Below are 13,955 nucleotides of genomic sequence, written 5' to 3' on the forward strand. Positions count from 1 at the left end.
GTTCTGATATAGGTGTTTAGTGCTTAAAAATTACCCTGTAACTATTGTTTCAGCAGAATGTCATGAATTATACGGTGTGGTTTCATTTTCATTCAGTTCAAAATATGTTCTAATTTCTTTTTTGATTTCTTCTTTGTCCCATGTGTTGTCTAGAAGTGGATTAGTTTTCAAATATTTGAGGATTTTCCAGAGATGTTTCTGTTATTGATAGGTAATTTAAATTCCATTATTCATATTTTGTGTGACTTGAATCCTTTCAAATTCATTGAGACTTGTTTTGTGGCCTAGAATATAGCCTATCCTGGTAAATACTCCATGTACACTTGAAAAGAATGTGTACTTTGCTGCTATTGGGTGGACTGTTCTATAAATGTCAACCAGGTCAATGTGGTTGATAGTGTTATTTACTTCTACTATATCCTTGCTCATTTTATGCCTACTCGTTCTATCAGTTATTAAGAGTATTGAAATCTCTGACTTGAATTGTGGATTTGTTTATTTCTCTTTGCAAGTTTATCAGTTTTTGATTCATGGATTTTTTTTTTTTTTTGGCCATGCCACGCAGCATGTGGGATCTTAGTTCCCGGACCAGGGATCGAACCCGCACCCCCTGCAGTGGAAGCGCAGAGTCATAACCACTGGACAACCAGGGAAGTCCATATTCACGTATTTTGTAGGTCTTATATTAGATGCACAAGCGTTTAGAATTGTTATGTCCTCTTCATTAATTGACCCCTCTATCATTATGAAATTACCTTCTTTATTCATGGTATCCTTGCTCTGAAATCTACTTTGTCCAATATTAATATAGCCCCTCCAGCTTTCTTTTGACTAGTGTTATCATGGTACATCTTTTTTTTTACATACTTTTACTTTTAACCTATTTGTGTCTTTGTATTTAAGGAGTATTTTTTGTAGGAAGCATACGGTTGGGTCTTGCTTTTTTTACCCAATCTGATCATCTTTACCCTGTAACTGGGGTGTTTAGACCATCTACATTTAACGTGATTGTTGATTTGTGATTGTTAGGTTTGAGTCTTGCTATTTGTTTTCTATTTGCCCCATCTCTTCTTTGTTCTCTTTTTCTGCCTTCTTTTGGATTAATCAATATTATTTTTATTCCATTTAATCTCCTTTGTTGGCTTATTGGCTATACCCTCCCCCCCTTTTTTTTTTTTGGGCCACATCGAGCGGCATGTGGGATCTTAGTTCCCCAACCAGGGATCAAGCTCGCGCCCCCTGCATTGGAAGCATGGAGTCTTAACCACTGGGCCATCAGGGAAGTCCCTAGCTATACCTCTTTGTTTTGTTATTTTAGTGGTTGCTTAAAGGTTGATAGTGTACATCTATAAGTTATCAGTTTACCTTTAAGTGTTTATTATACCACTTCACAAACAGTGTAAGAACCTTACATTATTATACTTCCATTCTCTCTTCCTGGACCGCTCGTTATGCATTCTACTTTTATCTCATGATACATTGTTATTATTTTTGTTTAAACAGTTACTTTTTTTTATTTTATTGTTTTTGGCTGTGTTGGGTCTTCATTGCTGTGCTCGGGCTTTCTCTAGTTGCAGCGAGCCAGTGCTACTCTTCGTTGCGGTGCACCGGCTTCTCATTGTGGTGGCTTCTCTTGTTGCAGAGCACAGGCTCTAGGCGCCCTGGCTTCAGTAGTTGTGGCACGTGGGCTCAGTAGTTGTGGCTCGCGGGCTCTAGAGCGCAGGCTCAGTAGTTGTGGCGCACAGGCTTCGTTGCTCTGTGGCATGTGGGATCTTCCCCGACCAGGGCTTGAACCCGTGTCCCCTGCATTGGCAGGCGGATTCTTAACCACTGTGCCACCAGGGAAGCCCTAAATAGTTACTTTGTAATACCGCATTATTTATAGCAGTTTCAGGGTCACAGCAAAATTGAGCGGAAGGTAGAGAGTTCCCATGATATGTCTGTTACAATCAACAAACCTACATTGGTACATCATTATCATCCAAAGTCCACAGTTTACCTTAGGATTTATTCTTGGAGTTGTGCATTCTACGAGTTTTAACAAATGTATTCACCATTATAGTATTATACAGAATAGTTTCACTGCCCTAAAAATCCTCTGTGGCCTGCCTATACATCCCTCCCTCCCTCCTAACCCCTGGCAGCCACTGATCTTTTTACTGCCTCTTAGTTTTGCCTTTTCTAGAATGCTATATAGTTGTAATCAATCTTTAGCCTTTTCAAATTGGCTTCTTTCACTTAGTAATATGCATTTGAATTTCATCCGTGGCTTTTCATGGCTTTATAGCTCATTTCTTCCTTTTTAAAAATAGAGTTTATTTTTCAGAGTAGTTTTAAATTCAAATCAAAATTGAGCTGAAAATAGAGAGTTCCCATATATTCCCTGCCCTCTCACATGTACAACCTCCCCCATGATCAACATCCTACACTAGAGTGGTACAGTTTTTACAATTGATAAACCTACACTGATACATTATTACTACCCAAAGTCCATAGTTTGCATTAGAGTTCACTCTTGGTGGTGTACATTCTATGAGTTTTGACAACTGTATGATGACGTGTACTCACCATTATAGTATCGTACAGAATAGTTTCACTGCCCTAAAAATCCTCTGTGGTCCACCTATTCATTCCCCTCTCCCCCCAGTATCTGACAACTACTGACCTTTTTATTGTCTCCATAGCTTTGCCTTAGTTGGAATCATACCATATGTAGCCTTTTCAGATTGGCTTCTTTCACTTAGTAATGTGCATTTGAGGTTCCTCCATGTCTTTTCCTGGCTTGATAGCTCATTTCTTTTTAGTGCTGAATAATATTTCATTGTCTGGATGTACCACAGTTTATCCATCTACCCACTGAAGGACATCTTGGTTGCTTCCAAGATTTGGCAATTATGAATAAAGCACTATAAACATCTAAGTGCAGGTTTTTGTGCAAACATAAGTTTTCAACTCATTTGGATAGACACCAAGGAGCGTGATTGCTGGACCATATGGTCAATTATCTTGTTAAAACAGCTTTATTGAAATACAATTTACATACCATAAATTCATTCACTTTAAGTATACAATTAAATGATTTTTAGTAAATTTACAACATTGTGCTACTATCATCACAATCTGATTTTTAAATTTTTTTTCATGTCTGGTTTTAAAACATTTCCGTCACCCCAAAAAGATCCTTCATGCCCAGTTACAGTCACTCCCTGTTCCCAACCCCCAGGCAACAACCACTAATCCACTTGTCTCTATAAAGTTGTCTTTCCTGACCATTTGACATGAATGGGATCACACAGTATATCATCTTTTTGTATTTGGTTTCTTCCACTTAGCGTAATGTTCTTGAGTTTCATCCACAATGTAGCATGTATCAGTATTTCATCCCTTTCTATTGCCAAATTATATTTTTTCTTTTTAAATCAAATATATAGAGGTATATATATACCACTAAATAAGCTCATTTTAAGTTTATAGCTTGATAACTTCTGACAAATGTATGTACCACGTAATTACTACCACAATCAAGACATACATTTCCATCACCCCCAAATAGTTCCCTTGTACCCCTTTGCAGTCAATCCTTACCACCCCTAGCCCCAGAGGACCACTGTTCTGCTTGCTGTCACTGAAGATTAATTATACCTTTCTAGAACTTCATATAAATGGAATCAGAGCATTTACTCTTTTGTGTCCTTTTTTTTTTTTGGAATAGGATATCTCAGATAACTGAGCAACTGCTCCAGAGAAGCATGGTTTTCAGCACAGTTTTATATCTTGTCAGAACAAAGAACATCAAATAAGTCAGGGATACATTCCTTCAGAGTTTCAAAAAAAAGCAGATCAGTACATACACAGTGAGTCTCTATGGCCCTGGCACCTGGGAAGGGAGTCTTATCATCAAAGGAGTACTAGCACGGGTATCCCAAAAGGGAGGCATTTAATCTTTATTTTTAATATGGACATTATTTCTGGTCAGTGTACCCTTTTCTTTAATAATTACAGCAGGTGTACGATGTATGTTTGCTAGGCCACAAGCAGGTTGTTTTAGCTAGCATAAAATTCAAGTTAAATCATGTATAAGCCAGAATGACTTCCCTCATACCTCAATATGTGAAAATTTCTTTCATCACATTGTATATGATAGCTTGATAGTTACCTTCTTAACTTGTATAAGTATTTTGATTTTTCAAAAACCATGAGCTGCTAATTATTTTCTCAGCATAATATTTCTGAGATTTATTCGTGTTGTGGGGCATAACAGTAGTTCATTCCCTTTTATTGCTTAGTAGCATTCAATCGCAAGGATATACAGCAATTTTTTTCTAGTTTGGGGCCATTATGGATAAAGTTGCTATGAATATTTTATATAAGTCTTGTTGACGAAAATATTAAATAATCTATAATAGGAAGAGAAAAGAGTTTTATTTGAGCCAAACTGAGGACTGTAGCCCAGAAGACAGCCTCTCAGATAACCCTGAAGAACTGCTCCAGATAAGCATGGTTTTCATCACAATTTTATATCTGGTCAGAGCAAAGAACATCAAACAAGTCATAGATACATTCTTTCAAGGTTTCCAAAAACAAACCAAAAACCAAATCAGCATGTGCACAGCGAGTCAGTACTGGCCTTGGCACCTGGGAAGGGAGTCTTATCATGGAAGGAGTATCAGTATTGGCATCTCAGGAAGGGAGGCATTTAATCTTTATTTTTAACATGGACATTGTTTACTTCTGGTCAATGCATGCTTTTCTTTAATAACTAAAGCAGAGTTACAATCTATGTTTGTTAGGCCACAAACAGGCTGTGTGCATAAAATTCAAGTTAACTCAAGCCAGAATGACTTCCCCACACCTCAATATTTGAACATTTCTTTCATCAATCAGTCTTTTTGTGGACATATGTTTTCATTTCTCTTGAGGGACACCTAAGAGTGGAATTGTTGGGTCATTGGGTAGGTGTATGTTTAACTTTGTATGTTTAAGATTTTAAAAAACTATCAAATAGTACAGCAAAGTGGTTGTACCATTTAAAATTCTAATGTATGAGAGTCCCGGTGCTCCACATCTTCACCATCACTTAGTATTGTCTTTTTAATTTAGCAATTCTAGTGGGTATATATAGTGGTATTTCACATGCATTTCCCTGATGCCCAATGACTTGAGCAGCTTTTCATTTACTTAATTGCTATTGATACATCTTTCCTGGTGTAGTGTCTGTTCAAATCTTTTGCCTGTTTTGCTATTAGGTTGTTTTCTTATTTGGAGTTGTAAAAGCTCTTTATATATTCTGGATACAAATCCTTTATCAGAATAGGTATTGTGAATATTTTCTCCCACTCTGTGGCTTGCCTTTCATTTTCTTAAATGAAATAGCAGAAGTTAATTTTGATGATGTCCAATCAAATTTTTCTTTTATGCTTAGTGCTTTTTTTTATCCTCTCCTATATAAGAGAACATTGCCTATATTCTTATATATTTTATAGCTTTTGTTACTGTTGTGAATGAAATTTCATTTTATACTTAGTTATTGCTTATATAGAAAGTTATTGATTTAGATATATTTTATAAGTGGCCAGCTTACATGTAAATATTTCTTTTTTAATAACTTGTAAGTTGACTCTCTTGGATTTTCATATCAACTGGAAATAATGACAGTTTTGTCTTTTTCTTAATATTTATTTGGTTGCACCAGGTGGGCTCCTTAGTTACAGCTCGCTAGCTCCTTAGTTGCAGCATGCAGGCTTCTTAGTTGTGGCATGTGGGATCTAGTTCCCTGACCAGGGATCAACCCGGGCCCCCTGCATTGGGAGCGTGGAGTCTTAACCACTGCACCACCAGGGAAGTCCTGACAGTTTTGTCTTTGCCTTGCCAGTATTTATACCTCTTATTTTGATTTCTCATTTCATGGCATTGGTCAAGACTTCCAGCATAATGCTAAATGGTAGCTAAGTTACCTATGAAGGTCCGAGATTAGATTTTGGAGAATAACAGTGAGACTGGAGAGAAGCTAGAGTCACTACAAGGAAAGAATCAATAGAACTTGGTAACTAGCTGAATAAGGGGAATGAAAGAGAAACACAGGTTAGAAATAATTAGGATATTAAGCTTAGGAACAGGGAGAATGAAATATCCATTATCAGAAATGAGGAAACGAAGAGAATTACTTGGCATGGGGGAAATAGTAAGCTCAATTTTAGATATTTTCAGTTTGAGTTTACAATAGGGCTTTCATGCAGAAGTGTCCTGTAGGCAGTTGGAAATAGAGAACTGGAGTTTGGATGAGAGGCCTGGGCTAGAGATGAAGATTTTAGTCATTAACAAAGGTGATGTTTATTTTTTAATTGATGTATAGTTGATTGACAGTATTATGTTAGTTTCAAGCAAAGGTGATAGTTGAAACAGTAATGTAGATTAGTTACCTGAAAAGGAAAGTTAAAGAAAAAGAGAAGAGTTCAACATTGGGTCTCAAGGGTACAGGTAGGAGGAAGTAGAGGAGCCAAGAAAAAATAAAAAAGAAGGATTTAGAACAGAAGAACATGCAGAATAGCTTTAAAAGTTATGAGGAATAGCCAACAGTGTCAAATAGGAAAAAGAGCTTAAGGGAAACAAGGAGTGGGAGTGGCAGAGCTTCCGAAATTGTCAATAAAAATATCTGAAGGATGGGGCTTCCCTGGTGGCACAGTGGTTAAGAATCCGCCTGCCAATGCAGGGGACACGGATTCGAGCCCTGGTCTGGGAAGATCCCACATGCCATGGAACAACTAAGCCCGTGCGCTACAACTACTGAGCCTGTGCTCTAGAGCCCATGAGCCACAACTACTGAGCCTGTGTGCTGCAACTAATGAAGCCCACGCGTCTAGAGCCCGTGCTCCACAACAAGAGAAGCCACCACGATAAGAAACCTGAGCACCGCAACAAAGAGTAGCCCCTGCTTGCTGCAACTAGAGGAAGCCCATGCGCAGCAACGAAGACCCAACGGCAGCCAAATTAATTAATTAATTAATTAATTAATTAATTTTAAAAAATCTGAAGGTTGACAGCTGCAAAGTAAAACATTTTTGAGCTACTAAAGGAAAACTAAATACAGACTAGGTATTAGATGATATTGAGAAATTATACATTTTATTGAGTGTGATAATGTTATTGTGGTTGTATTTAAGTCTTTATCTTTTAAAGATATGAGCCAAAATATTTAAAAGTGAAATGATATATCTAGCATATGCTTTAAAATACTCCAGCAAAGTTTTAATAATAATAATATTAATAAATGCGAGGGATAAATAAGACAATAATAACAGAGTATTCGTTATTATTGAAATGGGTGATGGGTTCATCGGGGCTCATTATACTATTCTCTCTTCTTTGTACATGTTTGAAAATTTCCACAATGAAAGGTTTAAAAATGCATAATTTGGTATGACCTCCAAGATATATCATTAAGACAAAAGCAAGATTCAGAACATGTGGATGGTAGGCTATCATTTGGATAAGAAAAAAATTAAAAGAAAGACCATGAATGTTTGCTTGTATATGCATAGAATATCTCTGAAAAGATTCTCAAGAAACTGATAACTTTAGTTGTTTCCTAGAAGGAGAACCTGTATGGCTTGGGAACAAGAGTGAGAAGGAGATTTTTAAATTGTATATCCTCTTAAAACGTTTGAAATTTTGAAACTATGTAAATATTCAAAAAAGTAAATAACACTAAAAATAAATAATTTCTGATAATATGGTTTTGACTGTTGTACAATAGTTAAGAAAGGACTGCTAAAAAAAAATTTAAAAAGAAAAAAAAAAAGGATTCCTAAAATAAAAGGTATAATGTAGCCAAGAATTTTAATAAGCCTAGAACCAAACTTTCAACTAATTTTACAAAAACATTAGAGGTGGGAAAGAAATATGAGGGGAGAACTATAGGTACTAAATAATTATTGCTATGTACAGAAAAAGTGTAAGTTTAAATATGTTTTTAATATAGGAGTTATTACTCATTGACTAGAAATAAGAACTAGAATTAGAGGGAAAAAAGGAACAAGGACAACTTGATCAGCCAAGCAACCAGACAGATCAATGCAGAAACAGAAGACTTGAACAAGACTATAAACCAGATGAGTGTTGGCTCAGGGCTTCTGGATAGCCTCAGGATGGGAGGTGATAGCCAGGGGAACCAACCATGTGATTAGAGGATTGGAACTTTCAGCCCCATCCCCTGACCTCCAAGGGAGAGGGGCTGGAGATTGATGTAATCACCAATGGCCAATGATTGAATCAAACATGCATATCAAACATGCACTCCCAGAAATATCCTAACCAAAGGAGTTTGGAGAGCTTCCAGATTGATGAACATGTGGAGGTACTGAGAGGGTATCGCACCCAGAGAAGTCATGGAAGCTCTGCACTCCTTCCACCATAACTTTATGTATCTCTTCCATCTGGCTATTTCTGATTTTTATCCTTTTATAACAAACCAGTAATCTAGTAAGTAAACTGTTTTCCTGAGTTCGGTGAGCCATTCTAGCAAGTTATCAAACTCAAGAAGGGGGTTGTGGGAACCTCCAATATGTAGCTGCTTAGTCAGAAACACAAATGACAACCTGATGACAGACTTGCAACTGGCATCTGAAGTGGGGGCACACTTGTGGGACTGAGCACTTAAATTGTGGGATCTGATGCTATCTCCAGTTAGATAGTGTCAGAGTTGAGTTAAACTATAGAACACCCAGTTGGTGTCCGCTGAGATCTGGAGAATTTCTTGGTGTGGGAAAAACACTCACACATTTGGAATACAGAAGTATTCTATGAGTAGAGTAAATGAGTATGTCCCTTTCACAGACAATCTACCAAAAATGGCCCATAAAGAAATAGAAAATCTGAAAAGACCTATAACTAGTAAGGAGATTTAGTCAGTGATTGAAGACTTCCCAACAAAGAAACACTCAGGATTAGATGGCTTCACTGGTGAGTTCAATCAAACATTTAAAGAAGAATTAATACCAGTACTTCTCATTCTCTTCTAAAAAATTGAAGAGGAGGAAATACTTCATAACTCACTCTATGAGGCCAGCATCACCCTGATACCAAAGCAAGACAAAGACACCACAAGAAAAGAAAACTACAGGCCAACATCCCTGATGAACATGGATGCAAAAGTCCCCAACAAAATACTAGCAAACTTATTTCAACCGCACATTAAAGGGATCATATACAATGGCCAAGTGGGATTTATCCCTGGGATGCAAGGATGGTTCAACATATGCAAATCAATCAATGTGATATATGATATTAACATAATAAAGGGTTTAAAAATCACATGATCATCTCAATAAATTATATCTATATGTATGTATACACACATACACACACAGTTGTAGGGAAAAAAGTGATCTACAGATTCAGTACAATCCTGATCAAAATTCCAATGGAATTTTTTGCAGAAATAGAAAAATCAATTCTAAAATTCATTTGGAATCTGAAGGGACCCTGAATGGCCACAACAGTCTTGAAAAAATAACAAAGTTGGAGGACTCACACTTCCATATTTCAAAACTACCAACTACTACAAAGCTACAGTAGTCAAGACGTGTGGTACTGGCATAAGGAAAGAAATATAGATCAATGGAATAGAACATACAGCCCAGAAATAAACTTTCACATATATAGTTAATTGATTATCAACAAGGTGCCAGAAGATTCAATAGGAAATTGACAGGCTTTTCAACAAAAGCACAGGCAACAACAAAAAATAGATAATTGGAATGTATCAAAATTAAAATCTTTTGTGCATCAAAGGATACTATCGAGGAAGTGAAAAGATAATGTATGGAATGCGAGAAAATATTTTTAAATCATATATCTGATAAGGGAATAATATCCAGAATAGAAAAAGAACTCCCACAACTCAGAACAAAAAAACAAACAGCCCAATTTAAAGGCGGGCAAAGGGACCTCCCAGGTGGTCCAGTGCTTAAGACTCCAGGCTCCCAATGCAGGGGGCCTGGATTCAATCCCTGGTCAGGGAACTAGATCCCTCATGCCACAACTAAAGATTCCGCGTGCCGCAACTAAAGATCTTGCACGTGGCAACAAAGATCCCGCATGATGCAACTAAGACCCGGCACAGCCAAATAAATAAATATTAAAAAAAAAAAGATGGGCAAAGAGCTTGAATAGATATTTTTTCAAAGAGGATATATACAAATGGCCAATAAACACATGAAAATATGCTCAACACATCATTAGGGAAATGCAAATCAAAATCACAATGTGATACAACTTCATACTTATTAGGATGGCTATGATAAAAAATGGAAAATAACAAGTGTTGTTGAGGATGTGAAGAAACTGGAACTCTAGTCAATTTATGACAAAGGAGACAAGAATATACAATGAAGAAGGGACAGTATCTTCAATAAATGGTGTTGGGAAAACTGGACAGCCACATGCAAAAGAATGAAACTAAACCACTATCTTATACCATACACAAAAATTAACTCAAAATGGTTAAGACTTAAACGTAAGACCTGAAACCATAAAAGATCCAGAAGAAAATATGCGTGGTAAGCTCCTTGACATTGGTCTTGGTGATGAATTTTTGAATCTGACAGCAAAAGCAAAAGCAACAAAGGCAAAAATCAACAAGTGGGACTACATCAAGCTAAAAAGCTTGTGCACAGCAAAGGAAATTATCAACAAAATGAAAAGGCATCCTATTGAATGGAGAAAATAATTACAAATCATACATCTGAAAAATACAAAGAACTCATACAACTCAATAGCAAAAAAAAAACCAAAAAACAATCTGGGCAGAAGATCTGAACAAGACATTTCTCCAGAGAACACATACAGATGACTAACAGGTACATGAAAAGATGATCAACACCATTAATCATCACAGAAATGCAAATCAAAACCACAATGAGATATCAACTCACACTTGTTAAAGTGACTATTACAAATAAAAAAACAAACACACACAAAAAACCCAAGAAATAACAATTGTTGGCAAAGATGTGGAGAAAAGGGAACACTTGTGCACTGTTGGTAGGAATGTAAATTGATGCAACTACTATGTAAAACAGTATGGAGGTTCCTCAAAAAATTAAAAATAGGACTACCATATGATCCAGCAGTTCCACTTCTGGGTATTTATCCAAAAAAACCCAAAAATACTAATTTGAAAAGATGTATGCACCCCCATGTTCATTGCAGCATTATTTACAATAGCTCAGATATGGAAACAATGTAACTATCAATGGATGAATGGATAAAGAAATATATATTATTCAGTCATTAAAAAGAATGAAATCTTGCAATTTGCAACAACATGGATGGATCTCGAGGGCATTATGCTAAGTGAAATAAGTCATACAGAGAAAGACAAATACCATATGATCTCTCTCATATGTGGAATCTGAAAACAATAACAACAACAACAATCTCCAAGCTTGTTGGAGATTGTTTATTTTAAAAAATAAAAATTCTTTTTAAAATTTAAAAAAATTTTTTTTTAATTTTTAAAAAAAATTTAAAAAATAAAATTTTAAATTTTATTTTAAAAAATAAAAATTATTTATAAAAATAAAAATTGTTTATTTATTTTTTAAAAAATAAATTTTTTTAAAAAAGGAAATTGGAACTTTTGTACATTGCTGGTGGAAAGGTAAAAATGTTTGCAGCTACTGTGGGAAATAGTTTGATGGTTTCTCAGAAAGTTAAACATAGAATTACCATATGATACAAAAACTCCACTCCCAAAGAAATTGAAAGCAAGGACACAAACAGATACTTGTACACCAATGTTCACAGCAGCATTATTCACAATAGCCAAAAGGTAGAAATGACCCAAGTGTCCATCAACAGATGAATGGATAAATAAAATTTGGTATATACATGCAATGGAATATTATTCAGCCATAAAAAGGAATAACTTTCTGATATATGCTACAATAAATATGAATCTTGAAAACATTATGCTAAATGAAATAAGACAGAAAAGTTCAAATATTGTACAATTACACTCATATAAGGTACGTACAATAGGAAAATTCATAAAGACAAAAAGGGGGCTTCCCTGGTGGCTCAGTGGTTAGGAATCCGCCTGCCAAGGCAGGGTACATGGGTTCAAGCCCTGGTCTGGGAAGATCCCACATGCCGTGGAACAACTAAGCCCATGCACCACAACTACTGAGCCTGCACTCTAGAGCCTGCAAGCCACAACTACTGAGCCCACGTGCCACAACTACTGAAGCCTGCACACCTAGAGCCTGTGCTCCACAACAAGAGAAGCCACTGCAATGAGAAGCCCGCGCACTGCAACCAAGAGTAGCCCCCGCTCGCCTCAGCTAGAGAAAGCCCACACGCAGCAACGAAGACCCAACACAGACAAAAATAAAGATAAATAAATTTATATTAAAAAAAGACAAAAAGTAGAATAGAGTTTACCACAGCTGTTGGGAAGGGACAATGGAGAATTACTGTTTAATAGGTACAGAGTTTCTCTTTGGGATGATGAAAAAGTTCTAGAAATAAATAGTGGTGAAGATTATACAACATTGTGAATGTACTTAATGCCAATGAATTGTACACTTTAAAATGGTAAATTTTGTGTTACATATTTTTTGCCATAAAAAATGCAAAAAGAAAATCAAAGGCCAAAGGAGAAATTCAGAAAATATATTTCAACCCACATAACAGAGGCCTGATTTACCTAGAATACAAACAGCTTTTACAAAGCAATAAAAAATAGAAATAGAAAACTAGGCAAAGGACATGAGCAATACACACACACACACACACACACACACGAAAAGAAATATATGTGACTTCTAAGTATATTAGAAAACTTAGGGAATTCCCTGGTGGTCCAGCGGTTAGGACTCTGCACTTCCACTGCAGGGGGGACATGTTCAATCCCTGGTTGGGGAAGTAAGATCCGCAATGCCACACGGTGCAGCCAAAAAAAAATAAACAAACCAAAAAAAGCTTAACCCTACTCATGATAAAAAGATTGTGTTAAGATACCACTCTTTTCCTAGAAAGATGGCAATATCAGAAAGTTTGATAATATATTGTTTTGGCGAGGCTGTGGAGAAACACTCTCATATTCTGTTGTTGGATTGTAAATTGGTATATTTTTTGTAAGGCAACTTATCAAAAAAATTTTAAAGTGTGCTCACTTTGGCAGCACACATAGTAAAATTGGAACGATACAAAAGATTAGCATGGCCCCTGCGCAAGGATGATATGCAAATTCGTGAAGCGTTCCATATTTTTGAATGCATGTATAACTGAATCACTTTGCTGTACACCTGAAACTAACACAACATTGTAAATCAACTATACTCCAATAAAAATTTCTTAAAAAAGAAAAGAAATTTTAAGTACATATGCCTTTTTATTGGTAAGTAACAGAAAACCCAACTCCAATAGGCTTAAACAATAAAGAGGATTTAGGACTTCCCTGGTGGCACAGTGGTTGAGAGTCTGCCTGCAGATGCAGGGGACACGGGTTCGTGCCCCGGTCCAGGAAGATCCCACATGCCGCAGAGCGGCTAGGCCCGTGAGCCATGGCCGCTGAGCCTGCGCGTCCGGAGCCTGCGCGTCCTGAGCCTGTGCTCCGCACCGGGAGAGGCCACAACAGTGAAAGGCCCGCATACCGCAAAATAAATAAATAAATAAATAAATAAATAAATAAAGAGGATTTATCAGTTCAAATAACTGCAAATTCCAGGGGATGAGTGAGCTCTGAAATTGGTTTGATTTTGTGGATCAACAATATCACCAGGGACCTAATTTCCTTCCATCTGTCAGTTCAGTCATCCAAAGTGCGAGCTCCACTGTAAATCTGACTCCCTTCTTGGTAGCAAAAGGGCTGCAGCACTTGAAGTCTTCACATCAGCTACACCATACTGTCCAAAAGAAGAGACAAAGCTGGCTTTTGTTCTCTCTCAGAAGAG

At 36.7% G+C, this 13,955-nt stretch overlaps 1 non-coding gene across 1 annotated transcript; it reads left to right on the top strand.

Annotated features, from left to right (window-relative positions):
* The first annotated feature begins 13,167 nt into the window (after positions 1-13,167).
* LOC115801916 (U6 spliceosomal RNA) lies at positions 13,168-13,272 on the top strand. Its single transcript, XR_004022269.1, has one exon. It is a non-coding gene; the product is annotated as a U6 spliceosomal RNA (small nuclear RNA).
* Positions 13,273-13,955: the final 683 nt, after the last annotated feature.

Source organism: Delphinapterus leucas, chromosome X, assembly GCF_059928025.1.
Source record: "Delphinapterus leucas isolate spDelLeu-1000000601 "Yukka" chromosome X, BTC_Dleu_Yukka2, whole genome shotgun sequence".
NCBI lineage: Eukaryota > Metazoa > Chordata > Mammalia > Artiodactyla > Monodontidae > Delphinapterus > Delphinapterus leucas.